We start from the raw sequence: 16100 nt of genomic DNA, 5'->3' as shown, positions 1-16100 counted from the left end.
GTCCCTCTTTCTAACCCATTGTCACATCTTGAGATCAGAAATCCAGCCTCTCTTGTGACTATGCCGTCAAACTGCTCTTCATATAATTGTTAAAACTATACTGACCACACCAGTCCCCTCATTAAAAACCTGTACTGGTATCTAACTAAGAAAGTCCAAACTGTACTGTGCTAGTCACAGCCCCACCCTGTGCTCTAGTCCCGGTCAGTACTCACTGTTCCTCACAGAGAATTTATGTTTTTATTTTTATTTTCTTTTTAAAAAAGAATCATAACCATTTTATTATCCAGCACCGATATCGATTCATCTCTCTCTAAAGGAAACAGGAAGTCTGGAACATTACTGGCCCCTTTGAAGGAAAGGAGGAGCAGGCAGGCACACCCAGAGGCTGGAGAGTGTGTGACCAATGGGAATGTGTCACTAGAACAACCAGGCCCAAAGCTGACCAGCTCCTCCACAGTCTGTCCCTCACAGAGAGCTGAAAACGCCACGTCCTTTAGCCGGAAGTGCCATTTCTTTCTTTTCTCATGTTACGTTTGGTTTAAAAATCACTTCTTCCCTAAAGATTTTACTGATGATTTCCTGTCAGAGACTTTCTCTTTTGTGGGGGAAGGCTTGGGATGGGGGACAAGCCTTTCTCTGGCCTGCAGCATTTTCTTCTGTACCACTGCAAAGTACATATCTTTATCTTTGGTATCGGAGAACTTTTGTGGTGATCTAATAACATAAAAACAGTCTTCCTATGGGAAAGCGTTTTGAATTCAGAACTATTGGCTTCTAAATGAATTTTGGGAGGACTGTCCACTGCAACATGCGAGCTTCTCCCTTCCTATTCCGCACTCTGATGCCCTAGCACGCTGTCACCCCCTTTTCCCGGCAGGCCGCTCTGATGTCACATTATGCTAACTTCGTAGAAATATAATTGCAAAACAGCGGGCTGTAAGCAATGATCCTTTTGTGTGAGATATAAAGGAGCCACTAAAGACTTTTTGTATTTACGATGAGAACTAGAAAGCAGCAGTTCAAAGCCAGATAATGCAAGATGCCTGCAGTTTTCATTTCGACAATTTTGCGTAATTATACTGTCTTCTTTCTTAACTAGCATGATGACCAGGGGCCCTTGTAACCATGGCCTTTCCATTTCAACCAAAGACTTCCCTTGATACACAATAGCCCCATTTCAGCTGTTTTGTTCAGTTCTGCTGAGCCACTACCCAGCTTCTGAGAAACTGCAGGTATTATTATTCCTTTCATCCTGTTTTCCTTTGTATATAGTTCACTAAATTCCAGCTTATAGTGTCAGATGAGGAAAGCAATACTTTTATCAATTAGGGTTCTGAATCCCGAGTGACTGAAAACCCATTTAAAAATGGTATAAATCGTAAAGGTAACGTATTGGCTTATAAGACAGAAAAGTCCAGAATAAAGGCTATGTGAAAAAGATTATTGTCCTCTAAAATTGATTTTTCCCTTCTTTTTTCGCAATGAAACTCCTAGATTTTCACTAGGGCACCAGCTGGGAGTATTTCTCCCAGCCTCTGTTATGACTCAGTATAGCCAGCCGACTAAGTTCTGGCTATTGGATGTGAATGGAAGTGATGTGTGTAAACTCTGCAGCATATCCTTAAAGCAGTGGTTTTCACAGTGTGCTGTTTTGCACGGCGCCCCCCCCGGCCACCCCCCACCCCCCGCCCCCGCAGCATTTGGCAATGTCTGGAAACACTTTTGGTTGGTATAACTTGGAGGGGAGTGACATGGGCATTCAGGGGGTGACAGCCAGAGATTCTGCTAAACACCCTACAATGTATAGGACAGCCCTCAGCAGTAAAGACTTTTCAGGCCCAAAATGTCCATAGAGCTGAAACTGATAAACTCTGCCTTAAAATAAGCTTTATGCCCTCTACTCTTCCTGTCTTCTTTCTTGCAGCTGGAACATGGATGACCCAGCCTTTACCTTGCAACACGAAGACAAGACTGTAGGGCAGCGATTCTCAACTGGTGTGCCATAAGGAGTTTTGAAGAATGCAGTAACTGACCCCTTTTTCCTTAGACTGTCAAATAAAAAAATGACTACAGCCAATATGACAGTAGCTGTCCAGTGCAAATGAATCCAAATTATACCTGTTTTTTTGGTCAGATCTGCAAAAAATATAGTATATTTTTTGGTGTGCCACAGAATGTTAGCAATTAGTTTATATGTGCCATGAGATGGAAGAAAAGGTTGAAAATTGCTGCTCTAGGGGACAGAACAACAAGATAGGAAGACCGTGTATCCCTGATGGCCTCACAGTGCCACTGCCTGCCAGTGTTGCTCGCTCATCCACCTTCTTACAGACATGAGGGTGATAAAGAGTTTCACACAGACACTCTATCTTTTCGAGCCACACTGTTTTGGAGTCTCTTTGTTACAGCAGTTCAGTCTGTTCCCTGTCTAGTACAGATTCAACCATCACAGCAAGTTCCCAGGTTTGCCTGTGCCTCTGCTCTGTTTTCTATGGGGTCCTCCTCAAATCCTACATGGTGGCCACCCCAGGACATCCTAAACTTTCCTCTTAAGGTTGTAAATGACTGCATAGCTACAAGTTTCCTATCACCACCCTGTACCATCCGAGGGGAAAGAGAATCTACATAAGAATTCCCAGGAAGGGCCCATGTTCAGTCTGACTGGACCAAAATAGATGAAACGTGTACTCTGTAGTAATCCCTGTGGTGAAGAGAATGTGATGGGCTAGCTTGGCTTAGTCCTGGGACACATGTCCATCCCCAAACTGATCAGGAGGGCCAGGGGTCCTACCTTTGGGGTTGGGAGTAGGCTCAACTCTATTCATTGCAAAGGCTAAGAATGCAATATGGTGGTTCCTTAAACAGGAATTAGAGAACGGGGAATAGAAATTGGGAGGCAACCAATCAATGTGTATAGAGTTTCTCAACCTAGAGTCTCTAGGACCCCATCTCTGCCTAAACTTGGAAGTGTGCATACACTTATTTGTGGAGAGGCATTCCTTCCCACTTGAGATTGAATTTCTCGTAGTGAGCCACCACACCCTTGTGTAAAGTGGTCCAGCAGAAACAGAGAGAGCGGAATTAAACTACAGCAGGTTTAGGATTCCGAGTTCCTTTGCCCATGGCAGCGTTTTCTTAGGCACTTATTGAGTAAGTCTTTTTCATCAGAAAGCCAGTCATTTAACAGTATACAAATAATGAAATAGTAACAGGGTTCACAGAGCAAACAGTTTCCATTTCCATCATTGGCAGTCACAACATATTTACTTGAGAGTTTTTAACAAAATAGTAATTTACAAGTGCTTAGAGAAGACCACGTAGTAGAGCATATGTGTCTTTATTGTTTGAAATGCTTCCTGTAATGTAATAGTAAGGGTGCCGCATTAAAACTATATTCTGGGGAAATTTTCTATGTGAGCACACAATTTAAAAGTGAATTTACATTAGTTAAGTGCAGTGTTTGCTGAAAGAAAACAGCATTACATAAGTGACTGCCACAGAGAAAATCAGCCTTATTTAATGAGACAGATCATAAAATAGCAAAGGCTGAATTAGTTCATTAATGGTGGCAGAGTGCTTTGAGGAGACAAAAACATAAATGTAAAATGCTATTATTATGAATTAAATGGAAAGCATTTTTGGTTGTGGGGAGGAAGCCACTGAATTCCAGTGCTCATTTCTAATGTAGCCAAAGGGCTGGGTGTGACTGCGGCCTCTTGACTAGAAAGGAAAGAATGCATGTGCACAACCAGGGAACAGGGAGGCAGCAGAGGAAGAGTTCACAGACACGGCACCCTTCCAGGCAGGTAAAAGAGCAGTGTGAGGGCTGAGCTCCACACTTAGTAGAGGAAGGAACACTTTATGTTTGCAAAATCCAAATTTTTTCTGTTCAGTTTTCAAGATGACATTCTTTGTCTGTAATTCAGTCTTGTTTCCTGTACTTTGGAACATCTTTCAGGAAGGGCAAACACGTGAAGGCAGAAGGTGGCAGTTACTAAGTGTGATTCTTTCCTGATGACTACGAAGGGTTCGGGGGAGCAACCAAGCGTAAACTGTTTGCATGAACTGGTCAGCAAAAACAAAAACAGTCAAAGGATTCAGTAGAGCAAACAAAATTGCAAATGACAGGTTTTGACTTTTTTTTCCCTGGAGATTTGGCATTAGCCTTTTATTTATGCCACATGAAGGATCACTAGAAAGATACTTTTTTCTTTTTCTTTTCTTTTTTTTACAGTACCATGAGACATTTCCACTAGATGAATTAACATTGGAACTTGGTAACATTGCTAGGATTTTTAAACACATGTAATATAACAAATGGATGCTGCTCCTTATCACATATAGATGGTTTCCAGGTAATTCAACTTTAGTTGAAAGCAACATGCAAGTAGAGAGGCTGTTACACAGAATATGGCTAGTCCTTTAGTGCTCTGCCATGGGGTCACCCTGGGCTCACCCAGCTCTCTTGTTGGTTTAGCCAGAATCCATTTTACTCTCACGAACCCCCATTCTTAGCAGGTAGTTGATTTAAAATGTCTCTGTGTCTTGCAAAGAACTTGACAGCTAAGCATTAGAAAGTTTATGGAATCAAACTGTCTCAGGATAATTGATAGAGATTTGAAATATTTCCAGATGGAGTGGAGGAATCCTTCTCCATGTTCTCATTTTGAATTGTTTCTAGAACTTGTCAAGGGTCTAGATATATCTCCTAGTGGGTGAGGGAATGGCCCCTCAGTTTTCTTAGCTGGAAATGTCTCCACGCTTCCCTTTCTGCTTGAAAAAGAAAATTCTTTAATGTTTTCAGGAGGGTTTTTTTCTCTTTGCTGTCTCTCTTCCTGCCTGTACATGACATTGGTGAGTCTGAAGACCTAGAAGAAGGTGAATGAATCAGCTTTCATTTCCCCTTTGGAAAAAGTGATAGTGATATTAAATATAATATTGTGGATAACCCCTACTCCCTACCTTTGGCTTGAGATTTTACACTATGAATAATGTATGTCCTGTTTAAAGGAAAAACTTTGAGCACTGTGGGTGGCTTGTTATTAAGTTTCTTTATTTGAATGTTGATTTCCCTTATCCTTCCAGGGAGATAGTTCATTTTAATTCACTGATGGCCAAATACGGTTCTGTTTCATAAAGCCGTGAGACTCTGTTTGAAATCAGCCACTGCTCCGCATGTCAAGAATATAAGTAGCTTTGGAGGCGAGATCAACATCAAGCTTGGTAATTTGGTTTTCTTACAATATTGCAAGGAGAAGATAAAAATAAACAATGGCTTCTATATTATACTGCATACAAGAAAATGACATGGAATAATACTCTAGCAGTTTCATGACTTTTTATGAAGCGAATTTGTGATTAGTCAATCACCACATACCGGTATTTCAGATCTCAGTAAAAACTCACAGTAATGTTATTGTGTACACTGAGTTCTTTGGAATTGACATTGCCTGACATACATCTTCTCTAAATTTAGGAAATGTGAGAGTCAGGGTATTAGAGTTAGACAAATTCTTTATATAGGAAATTTAATTTCTATGAGTTGGTTTAATTCTTTGTAAAATTCTATAGCCACACGCTAACTGACCCAGAGGTACAGATTAGGGCTGGTCTTATTGTTCCCATATTTTTGCTTTCTTGAATCACAGACATTCTACAGGCTGACATCTTTTTCACCTTGATGACTTTTAGTCCAAGGTAACTTATATGGTTATTTCATCTTTTTTGATATTAATCCTCAGTTCTAAGGTACAGAATTTATCCATCCATCCATCCATCCATCCATCCATGCATCCATCCTTGCATCCACCCTTGCATCCACCCACCCTCCCACTCACCCATCCACTTAATCACACATTACTGACTCCCTATTATGTGCCTGGTATTTATCTTCCAGCCAGTGTCATGTTCAGTCCTGTCTCCCCATGCTTGACACAGAGCCTAGCACAGGGTAGGCTTCCAGTAAATATTTGCTAAATGACTGAATGAATCAGTGACATATAAATATCTATCAAGCAACTTTTGGAGAAGAGAATGAGGAGATACATATAACTATAGAAACCAATTTGTTCTTCAAAGAGCTTATACTTCAGCTGGGAAGAGAAAACAAATTCTTGAAAATTAAGTTTAAATCAAACCACATATTTTTGTAGTAGGAAAGATAGCATGAGGCAGCATACGTTTTCCTGCAGAATGATTTGTGTGGCAGAGGCTGTGAGCAAAATTCTAAGCAGACAGATACCTTTCACTCAGTAGGAAATGCCTGGTTTGAATTCAAGGCCCTGTGTTTAGGGAGTCCAAACAAGTGTCTCTTCTCTACCCACCTCCATATATAGATGTACAATTTTATAAAACATAAAGGCAGTGATATTAGGCTTATGTAGAGAGGGAAAGAGGTCAGCAAATGGATTGTTTTTGAACTTGTTTCTTCCTTTGTCCTTTCCAGTTTTCCTATGCATAATGGAATTTCATGGTTACCCTAAGGTGACTTTCATAAATAGGTGATGTAAGCATCTTAAGATCCTTTAAATGAAATAGAATTTCATTTAGTCTCATATCGTGATGAACAGATGATCATGATGACTAGGAAATCCAGTTTTAAACTGAGAATTCTCAGACCCCTTGAGGTTCTGCAATGGAAACTGGCAGCGGGGAGAGTTTGCTCCCGGGCCTCCCTTGTCCCCCTTTCCTTCTGGCTGTCAGTGCCGATGCACACGGTAAGGAGGTACACATATACATATGGGGGTGACCCAGCTTGCATGTCTGAGCTTCATTTACCAGTCCCACTGGCTACTCCTTACCTACCCCTCAGCCATGGGGTATGCACCTGCCCTCAGGTGGTCACACTTAAGAAAAAGATCTTCAAAGACTTTGTGGATCAACTTGGGGCCATTTTGTTGGGGAATCTTGGGTCCCAGGTGCCCAGAAAGCAGTGAGGCTCAGCCTCCAGAGGAGAGGCTCTGTTGGTCTTGTGGACCATTCAGCCCCTGCGAGTGTAGCTGGAAGAGGACCAGAGTGGGCACCAGGGCAGGTCTCTTCTTGCCCTCATCCAAGGGCTGCAACTGCATATTGGTTACACTTTTTAAGAGGAGCTTAGCAGGCACCACACCATTCACTCTCTAGAGTTTATCTCATTTGTTCCTCATCACCATCTGGGAGGAAGATACTATTGCCTCTACCTTCCACCTGAGGACCTGAGATTAACCAGTCCATAGTCATACAGTCAATATTTGTTACGATAGAGGCCCTGTGACTTTGAACATTTATCCCAATTCAGCATTCATAAACTTTATCAATCTTAGTCTATATACATTATATAAGAAGGGATGATTAAAACATGCTGTAAGTACTTATATTATTTTCAGTCCAATAATTATACTGTAAGTTAAATGTTCACATTTCTTAATTTTTTAAATTTTTTACCATCTTTTTGTTAACTCCTTTTTTAAAAAAAGATTTTATCTATTTATTTTTAGAGACAGGGGAAGGGAAAGAGAAAGAGAGGGAGAGAAACATCAGTGTACTTTTGCCTCTCACATGCCCCCTCCTGGGGACCTGGCCTGCAACCTAGGCATATGCCCTAGACTGGGAATTGAACTGGCAGCTTGGTTCACAAAGCCCGCGTCCAATCCACTGACCTATACCAGCCAGGGCTGTTAATTCCCTTTTTTTGTAAACTGAATTTATTGGGGCAACATTGGTTAATAAAATTATATAGGTCTCAGGGGTACAATTCTACATTATATCATCTGTATATTGTACTGTGTGTTCACCACCCCAAGTCAAGTCTCCTTCCATCACCATTTATCCCCCTATCTTCTCTGTTACCTCTCCCGACCGCCCTTCCCCTTGGTAAACACCATGCAAATGTTCACACTTCTTAATTAGACTATGAGACCTGAATGACCTGACTCAGACTTATCCCTCCAGTTTCTCCTCTGAGGACACTGCCCCTAGCTGTCTCGGCTCTAGCCACCTCTTCAGTCAGCACCTTGAATATACCGTGTTCATTCCATTTTGGAATCTCATGCCTGGAAGGCTTCCTCTTCATGCCTCTACTTCATACCTCTTTAAGCTCCAATACCACTTCTTCATGGAAACTCTGAGTCTCTATTTTAAGGCAATTTCTTCTTTCACAATCCTCATAAAGATGGCTGTACTCCACGAAAAGGAGTGGGACTCAGTGAAAACAGCTGATTTACCCAACAATCCTTCCCTTAACAGGTGCTGTGCCAGAGCGAATAGAACTCAACAGAAATTACCAGCTGGAATAGTTGTAGTGAGTTAATAAATTAATAATAATAATAATAATAATAATAATAATTTGCATTGGATTCCTAGCAGTTAAGGACATGAGCTTTCTTAGAGCAGAGGGAGTCAAGACATGGGATCTTTTGGGGGTAAAGCTATTCCACATCATTCTTCAGAAAATTGTACCCTATTTATAAAGCAAATTCATCTAGCAAAAGGCTCTGAAATAGGTTTTTTTCCCTTGAATAACTTCTTGTGGTGTGGATGAGGTTAGAACACTCTGTTCTCATTCTTCCCAGTTTAGCTCCAGGGTGGAAAGGGTTGTTAGTGCTAAATGCTCAGGACTGTCATCTCTCAGAGTGAAATTTAGACAGGGAGGAGATATTCTAAGGCAAACTCATAATTTGTCTTGAAAATCCATCCAAGAGAATGCATAGTGAATTAATTTAGTGGAATTACTGGGCAAAGTCAGAGGTCTGGTTTTGAATTGTGCTGAAAATATTCTGGATAGTTAGGATTCCAAGTGTAGTTTCAAAAGGGTTAATTCTCAACAAGCAGTCTAGATGTGAATATACTTCAAAAGCCTCACAACTTGTTACTTAATCTGGAGGCCATTTTAAAGAGACAGTTAAATGTCTTTATTGAACAAATGAATCAGAGGGCAGACATTATGTTCTAAGGGAAGCTACCTTTTATGGGCTCTGAATTAAGTGAAAAGCTCTCTGTGTTTTTAATGCCTCTTTTAGGAAATAGTCTAAATGAGTGAAAGGCCATACACCAGTAAGCAGTATCAGTGCTTTTTAGGTAATACTGCTCCTATACACTGTTAGATGGAGAGAAGTCAACATTTTACAAGATCAGTTTGTGTGAGACATTCTAGAATTAAAATTTAGCTACTAAATTGTTAATTAAAATATCAGTAGTTCCTTCTCAAAAATGCTGAAAGAGAAAGAGCTATATTCAGTCAAATGAAAGAAAATTTTCTTACAATAGCACTTTCAACATGGCAGTAAGACCGTGGTGGCAAGATGAAAGAAGTTAGCGAGGTAACTAATATGAACGTGATATTTGCCTTCAGTTCAGAGCAATATGACTTCAGGCATAAGGACAAGTCTGTAGTACAGAAATTGAAAATAGAGCCCAAATGAGTTAACTGACCTTGATTCAAGATGCTCTGTGAAAAACTCACTGTACATGGTTTTTATTTTTTTTAAGACTTTATTGTTAAGTACATTTTATTATGTGAATACAGTTGTCCCATTTTTCTCCTGTTTATTCCTCTCCTCCAGGTACCTGCGTTCCCTCCAGGGTTCCCCCCCACCACCTCACTTAGTTCATGTTCATAGGTTGTACATGTAAGTTCTTTGGCTTCTCCATTTCCTGTACTATTCTAAACCTCCCCCTGTCTATTTTGTACCTACCCTTTATGCTTTTTATTCCCTGTACCTTTTCCCTCATTCTCCCTTTCACCCTCCCTGCTGATTGCCCTCCATGTGATCTCCATTTCTGTGATTCTGTTCCTATTTTAGTTGTTTGCTTAGTTTTTTGGTTTTTTTTTTTTGCGTGGCGGGCAGGGTTCAGTTGTTGATTGTGAGTTTGTTGTCATTTTACTGTTCATAGTTTTGATCTTCTTCTTTTTCTTAGACAAGTCCCTTTAACATTTCATGTAATAAGGGCTTTGTGATGATGAACTCCTTTAACTTGACCTTATCTGGGAAGCACTTTATCTGCCCTTCTATTCTAAATGAAAACTTTGCTGGATAGAGTCATCTTGGATGTAGGTCCTTACCTTTCATGACTTGGAATACTTCTTTCCAGCCCCTTCTTGCCTGCAAGGTTTCTTTTGAGAAGTCAGCTGATAGTCTTATGGGCACTTTTTTGTAGGTAACTCTCTCCTTTCTTCTTGCTGCTTTTAAAATTCTCTCCTAATCTTTGATCTTGGGTAACTTAACGATGATGTGCCTTGGTGTGTGCTTCCTTGGGTCCAACTTCTTTGGGACTGTCTGAGCTTCCTGGACTTCCTGGAAGTCTATTTCCTTGGCCAGATTGGGGAAGTTCTCTTTCATTGTTTGTTCAAATAAGTTTTCAACTTCTTACCCTTCCTCTTCTCCTTCTCATACCCCTATGATTCAGATGTTAGAATGTTTAAAGTTGTCCCAGATGTTCCTAAACCTCTCCTCATTTTTTAAAAACTTTTGTTTCTTCACTCTGTTCTGGTTGAATGTTTATTTCTTCCTTCTGTTCCAAATTGTTGATTTGAACCCTGATTTCCTTCCCTTCATTGTTGGCTCCCTGTATATTTTTCTTTATTTCACTTTGTATAGTCTTTACTATTTCCTTTATTTTTCATCTGTACTAAGTCATTTCTGTGAGCATCCTGATTACCAGTGTTTTGAACTCTGCATCTGATAGGTTGGCTATCTCCTTGATGCTTAGTTCTTTGTCTGAAGTTTTGATCTGTTCTTTCATTTGGACCATATTTCTTTGTCTTGGTGCAACTGTTATGTATAAGGGGCAGATTGTAAGGTATTCAGGGTGGGACAACCCACTTCACTGTGCTGTGGTGCTATATGTGGGGGAGGGGTCTGAGAGGATACAGTGCTGCTTGTTCATCCCTCATCTCACTTTCGGTTACTTCCTCTGCTTCCCACAAGTGAATTGTGCCCTTTCAGGCACTGTACTGCCCTGGTGCTGATTCCCAGGTGGGTAGGCTTGTATACATTCTGGGGTTCTGGACAGTCCTCTGATGGACTATCTTGTGAGACTTGGAGTCTCTCCTGCCACCACAACCTCCACAGGATTTTACAGCCAGAGGTTTTTGAAACTTTCTTTTCCCTCACTGGAACCCTGGGTTGCACAGTGTGTCTCACTCCCCAGTTTTTCCTCATGGTTTATCTGCACACAGATGTGCGACCACCCAGTCCTCCAGTGACTGCCTCACCAGGCATCCTCTCAACCCTGGCTGCCTGTCTCTGCCCCTCCTACCAGTGCGAATGAATGTTTCTTCTTTAATTCCTTGGTTGTTGGACTTCCATACAGTTAGATTTTCTTGCAATTCTGTTTTTTTTTTAATTTGTTGTTATCCTTCTTTTGGTTGTGTGAGGAAGTGAAGCATATCTACCAATGCCTCCATCCTGGCCAGAAGCCTGTACATGGTTTTTAAAAGGGTGATTCTTGCATAATCTTGCTGGAAGACCACCATGATCATGAACAGATGAAAATTGAGTTGGAAAAGATGACTAAAGGGGTTTTAAAGGTTCTTGGAGGAAAGATTATGTGTCAAGTCAGAATTATTGAACATTCATTATATGTCAGCACTTAGCGAGATGATATGAGAAGATAGCAGAAAATATGGACCCCTGGCTATTACCTTGGAAGAAGGTACAGTGAGAGATGAGAGTAGAAAAAGGAGTTCTCCTGAAAACATTAGAACAAATATAAAAATGACATAAAACATGGCATTGGATTAGAAGGAGGATATTAGGTCTATTTTCCTATTTGGGGAGATGCTTGGCTTGTGTTGTTACTGCTTCTATGATCATAATAAAGGTTTAATAATTATCACTGGAATTTTTACAGGTATTTATGTATTAGAATAGTACCAAAATTTTCTCAAAAAAAAAAAAGAGGGAGCAGCTGAAGTATCAGTGGAGATAATGCAATGATTAATGAAAATCATTTAAACTTAAAAACTAAAGCCAGATCTGCATATGATCACAAACACAAATTTCACAGAAGGGGAGACCAGATAGAGGTTAGAGTAAAGACTTTGTGACATAATTCTGAGGAACTCAAAGCAGTCATCAGAATAGTCACAGTTTTATACAGGAACCATTAATGGCCAATTAATTGGTTTGTAAAATCAATACTAACCAACTACATGCCAACTACACTCCAGTATGCCTAGGGCATCCTCAGAGAACAGAGGCTAGCAAGAAAAAGGAACTGTTGTACATTAACACTGCTGAGGAGTCAATGCAACCATGGCTGTGCATTTCAAACTGTAGAAAGAGGAAAGATTTCTACATGCTTATACCTACTGTTGTCTGTACTACCTTCTTTACTCTTGGAGTGCATGAGGACAATTGTTATTTCACAGAAACATGTGCAAGTCATAATTATGAACAAATCTACACCCCCCCGCATCTATGGTACTTGTTTGCAAAGGCACTTTCAAGGAAAGAGCATCATTCACTGGCAAGACTCTCTCTATGGCTATTTGTTTTCTGGCAATGCAGAAATTCCTCTAAATAGGTCATCATAATACTGATAATCATCTCCACAGTAACCAGCTTTCAAGGCAACTGGCTGAGGATTACATTTCTGGATGAGGGAAATTACATTAGAGGCACGATAGTGACACAAGAAGATGCAATCTAGTGCCATTCAAATTCCCTTATTAGTAGAGCATTTATCAAATATTCTCTTCATACTCTGCATTAAGTGTGATTTATTTGGGAGACATTTGTAGGTAATGCTAAGTCTCTTATGGTTTGCAATAAAAGACTCAAGGGTTTGATTACTCCTTTTACTATTTCAGTTAAGCAAATGGATCTAGGTGCTTGAGGTGTCTAATGCTAACACAGAGCTCATACATTGGTAGAAGTCTAGGGAGAGGTATTTATTCTCACTTCCTGTCTCTGTCTGCCATGATCTGTTTAGGTTTGATGTATTCAGGAAGATCATACAAGAACAATCTGGAGCATAAGGTATCATGAAATTGAAGCACTCTTCTGATAAATGTGTTTTGTAGATATGAGGAAGTGCTTTTTTCAGTGTCCAGGGATACGATGAACCAATTTGTTAGAAGTACTCAAAAGAGCAAGTCCTTGAAATGATTTTTAACCATTAGAAGCTGGTCCACAACCCAACCAAACAACTTCAGCTTTATGCTTTTTTGGGGGGTAATCAGTATCTTAAAGTACTTGAATAATTTCAAGAAAGGAACTATTTCATGATGATCTTGTATTGGAGTCCATAGGTAGGGTGTTAAAAGAGGCCTGCAGCTCAAGGGGATAGAGTAACAACAAATCATAGAATCTTCCTTTTTCTCTTGCACAACTAAAAAAGTGAATGGCAATAATAAGGAACACAAGCTTCCTCCTCCCTAGCAATAAATCAACCACCAAATAAGGCAAGGGGTAAGAGATACAGATGAATAATATGGACATGACAACAAAACAGCCCACAACATGCACACTTACACACATATGTGCAAACTGCTAGTCCAGGGAAGAAAAGATTCTGGTAGGACACAGTGCAGCTCCTCATCCCGACCTCCGACCTCCTTCCATGCCCCTGGGAAGCAGTTTGGTGAACTGATGAATCTTAACACTTCACTACTGCCCTCAGTTCTAGAGATACTCAAACTGAATGGCTATCCTTATTTTTCCCCCTTTTTAACTGAGGGGTGGTGAAATGGTTATTAGGCAGAAGTGGGCTGATTCTTTTTGTGATACCACATTGTATCAGTAAAGATACCAACTATAATGATTACAAATTCATAAGAAAGGGGATTTTTGTCTCATTTGTTCACACAGCTGTATTCCCAGTTCCTTGATTAGAATAGTGCCTGGCAGAGAATAGGTACTCAATAAAAATTTGTTGAATGATTGGGGAAAATAATTCCAGAGTGTTCCCCTTCAGGGTATATGTGAGTCTTGATGAAGGAAGGGGTTAAAACATTTCAAAACACCATTAAATCCCAGAGGAGAGAGCAGAACCAGGAGTCCTAATTCACACAAATGTCACACAGCTTCCAAAGACCTTCTCCCTTTCCTTCCGTCCCCCTCCACCACTCTGCAGGGAAGTGATTGGTATTCATTACCAAGCTCTCAAACCATGCAGTGGGCAACAAGTTAGAGTCCATGGGAATGGAGTCAAGGCTGTCATCTACGTTCGATCAAACAGAAGAAGGTCTGCATACAGCTATTCAGAGGATGACGAGATGTGGGGGAGAGAACAGTAACAAATGTCTGAACATGCTAAGGCGGTGCTCTCAGATCAAAACAGACAAAACACTCAACCCTTGAAAGACAGGAACATAACTGCAGAAGAATGATAAAACCTCCACTCTTAAAGAAAACATAATCCAAAGGACAAAATAAAAGTCCTCAGAAGTGCCTTGTACTATGAATCAAACTAACAAGAACATGAACTTAGAAAAACATGAGCTCAAAGATAAGATACAACAGGAAGATTATAGAATTAAGGAGTTTGAGGATGAAAGCAATATTATAGAACAAATAAAGGTGACTTAGCAGGGAATAAAATAAACATGGCTGCAAATAAAATGATTGACCTAGAAGAAAGGCTTATAAATACAAGAGGAGTAAAGGAATTAGATTATGATAGATTGCAGTTCCAAAGCACTTAAGATAAGCAAAATTAATGTCTCTGAAGAAGAGGATCCAATAAATGGAACAGGAAAAGCATTCATAAATGTCATGCAAAGAAATTCACTAAAGGCAAAAGAATAGCCACATCTACAGGTTGAAAGAGTTTACCATGTTCTAGGGAATATTGACAATGGAATGCTCAACGCTCCAAATATATCCCTGATAGAATCATTGAAATTCAAGAATATAGACATTCCTCTGGCACGGGGGTGGAAAAAAGGTCACTGGCAAGGGAGCAAAAATTAGGCTGGCCTCGGTATCTCCATAGTGACATCCCACACAGAAGCTGTGTGTCCACCAATAAACATGCAGAACAGCCACCCCATCATGAAAGAATCAGAGTTGATGGCTGATATGTAATTGGGCCTTATGAATTTCAGGTCTCGATGATTAGGGATGACGGCATAACCGACCTTAGGATCTCTATCTCAGCACGTTCCAACATGTGTCTTCTGAACTGTAATCCTGTCAGATGATTCATGAAAAAGGTCAACCACTTAGAACACAGAATCTCTAGAAGTCTTCACCTCAGAGATTTATAATACGTATCAGCATGTAAATGCCTTGAAGACATTTTACAATAGAGAAACATGATTTTCTTTTAAAAAATGTTCATTAATCCAACATTTTCACTGAAATGAATTTTACTCCCTAGAACATCTCTTACCATCTTGTGGAAAGAATGTTTGACAGGTTTATTTGGAGAAAGTTTGATCTATGATAAGAGGGGAGAAAAGATTTAATAACTCAACACAGTAATCAATCCAAAAGTAAATCGTATTTATTTGTCTACTTTCCCCTCAAGAACAACAGTACAATTTTATCATTCATTAATTCATTTTTAAATATTAAAATCTTAAAATCCAATTTAGCTAGGAAAAACATATGCCTAGCCCTGTGGTGGCTGTAGGGCCACTTTGAAAGTTGTAATAAAAAACTTGCTCCTAAAGCAGCCATTTTTAAAAAATTTATTTATTTTTAATTGCAGTTTTTCCACTACAATTTATCTGTTAACCCTTCTTCCCCGACAATCACCACATTGTTGTCTGTGTCCGTGAATCCTTTTTTTTGCTCAGTCCCTCCACCCCCTTAACCACCTCCCGCCATAACCGTCACCCTGCTCTCTATCTAGGAGCCTGTTTTTTATTTTTAAAGCAGCTATTTTTAAAGATGTTATTTATTTTTAGAGAGAGGGGATGGCAGGGAGAAACTGAAGGGAATAAACATTGTGGCTATTGCCACATTCCCAACTGGGAACCTGGCCTGCCTGTGCCGGGGCCAGGAATTGAACCCATAACCTTTCCGTCTGCCAGACGACACCCCAACCACTGACCCATACTGGTCAGGGCTAAAGCAGCCATTTTAAATCTTTAAGCAAATCTGAGTTTCACATTGGCTTTGTGGAAAGAAAAGCATCTTTGAAGGCTGCCTTCCCACTACAGAGGTCGG

The 16100-nt window shown here is 40.1% G+C and overlaps 1 protein-coding gene across 6 annotated transcripts in view; it reads right to left on the bottom strand.

Moving 5' to 3' along the window:
* SYT1 (synaptotagmin 1) overlaps positions 1-16100 on the bottom strand; it is a 529074-nt gene that overhangs the window by 15766 nt on the left and 497208 nt on the right. The window lies entirely within an intron of this gene.

This window comes from Phyllostomus hastatus, unplaced genomic scaffold (genome assembly GCF_019186645.2).
Source record: "Phyllostomus hastatus isolate PE091 unplaced genomic scaffold, TTU_PhHast_1.1 phas_contig_432, whole genome shotgun sequence".
Classification (NCBI taxonomy): Eukaryota; Metazoa; Chordata; class Mammalia; order Chiroptera; family Phyllostomidae; genus Phyllostomus; species Phyllostomus hastatus.
Note: the sequence above shows the minus strand (reverse complement) of the source record. Positions and strands in the feature narration are given on the sequence as shown.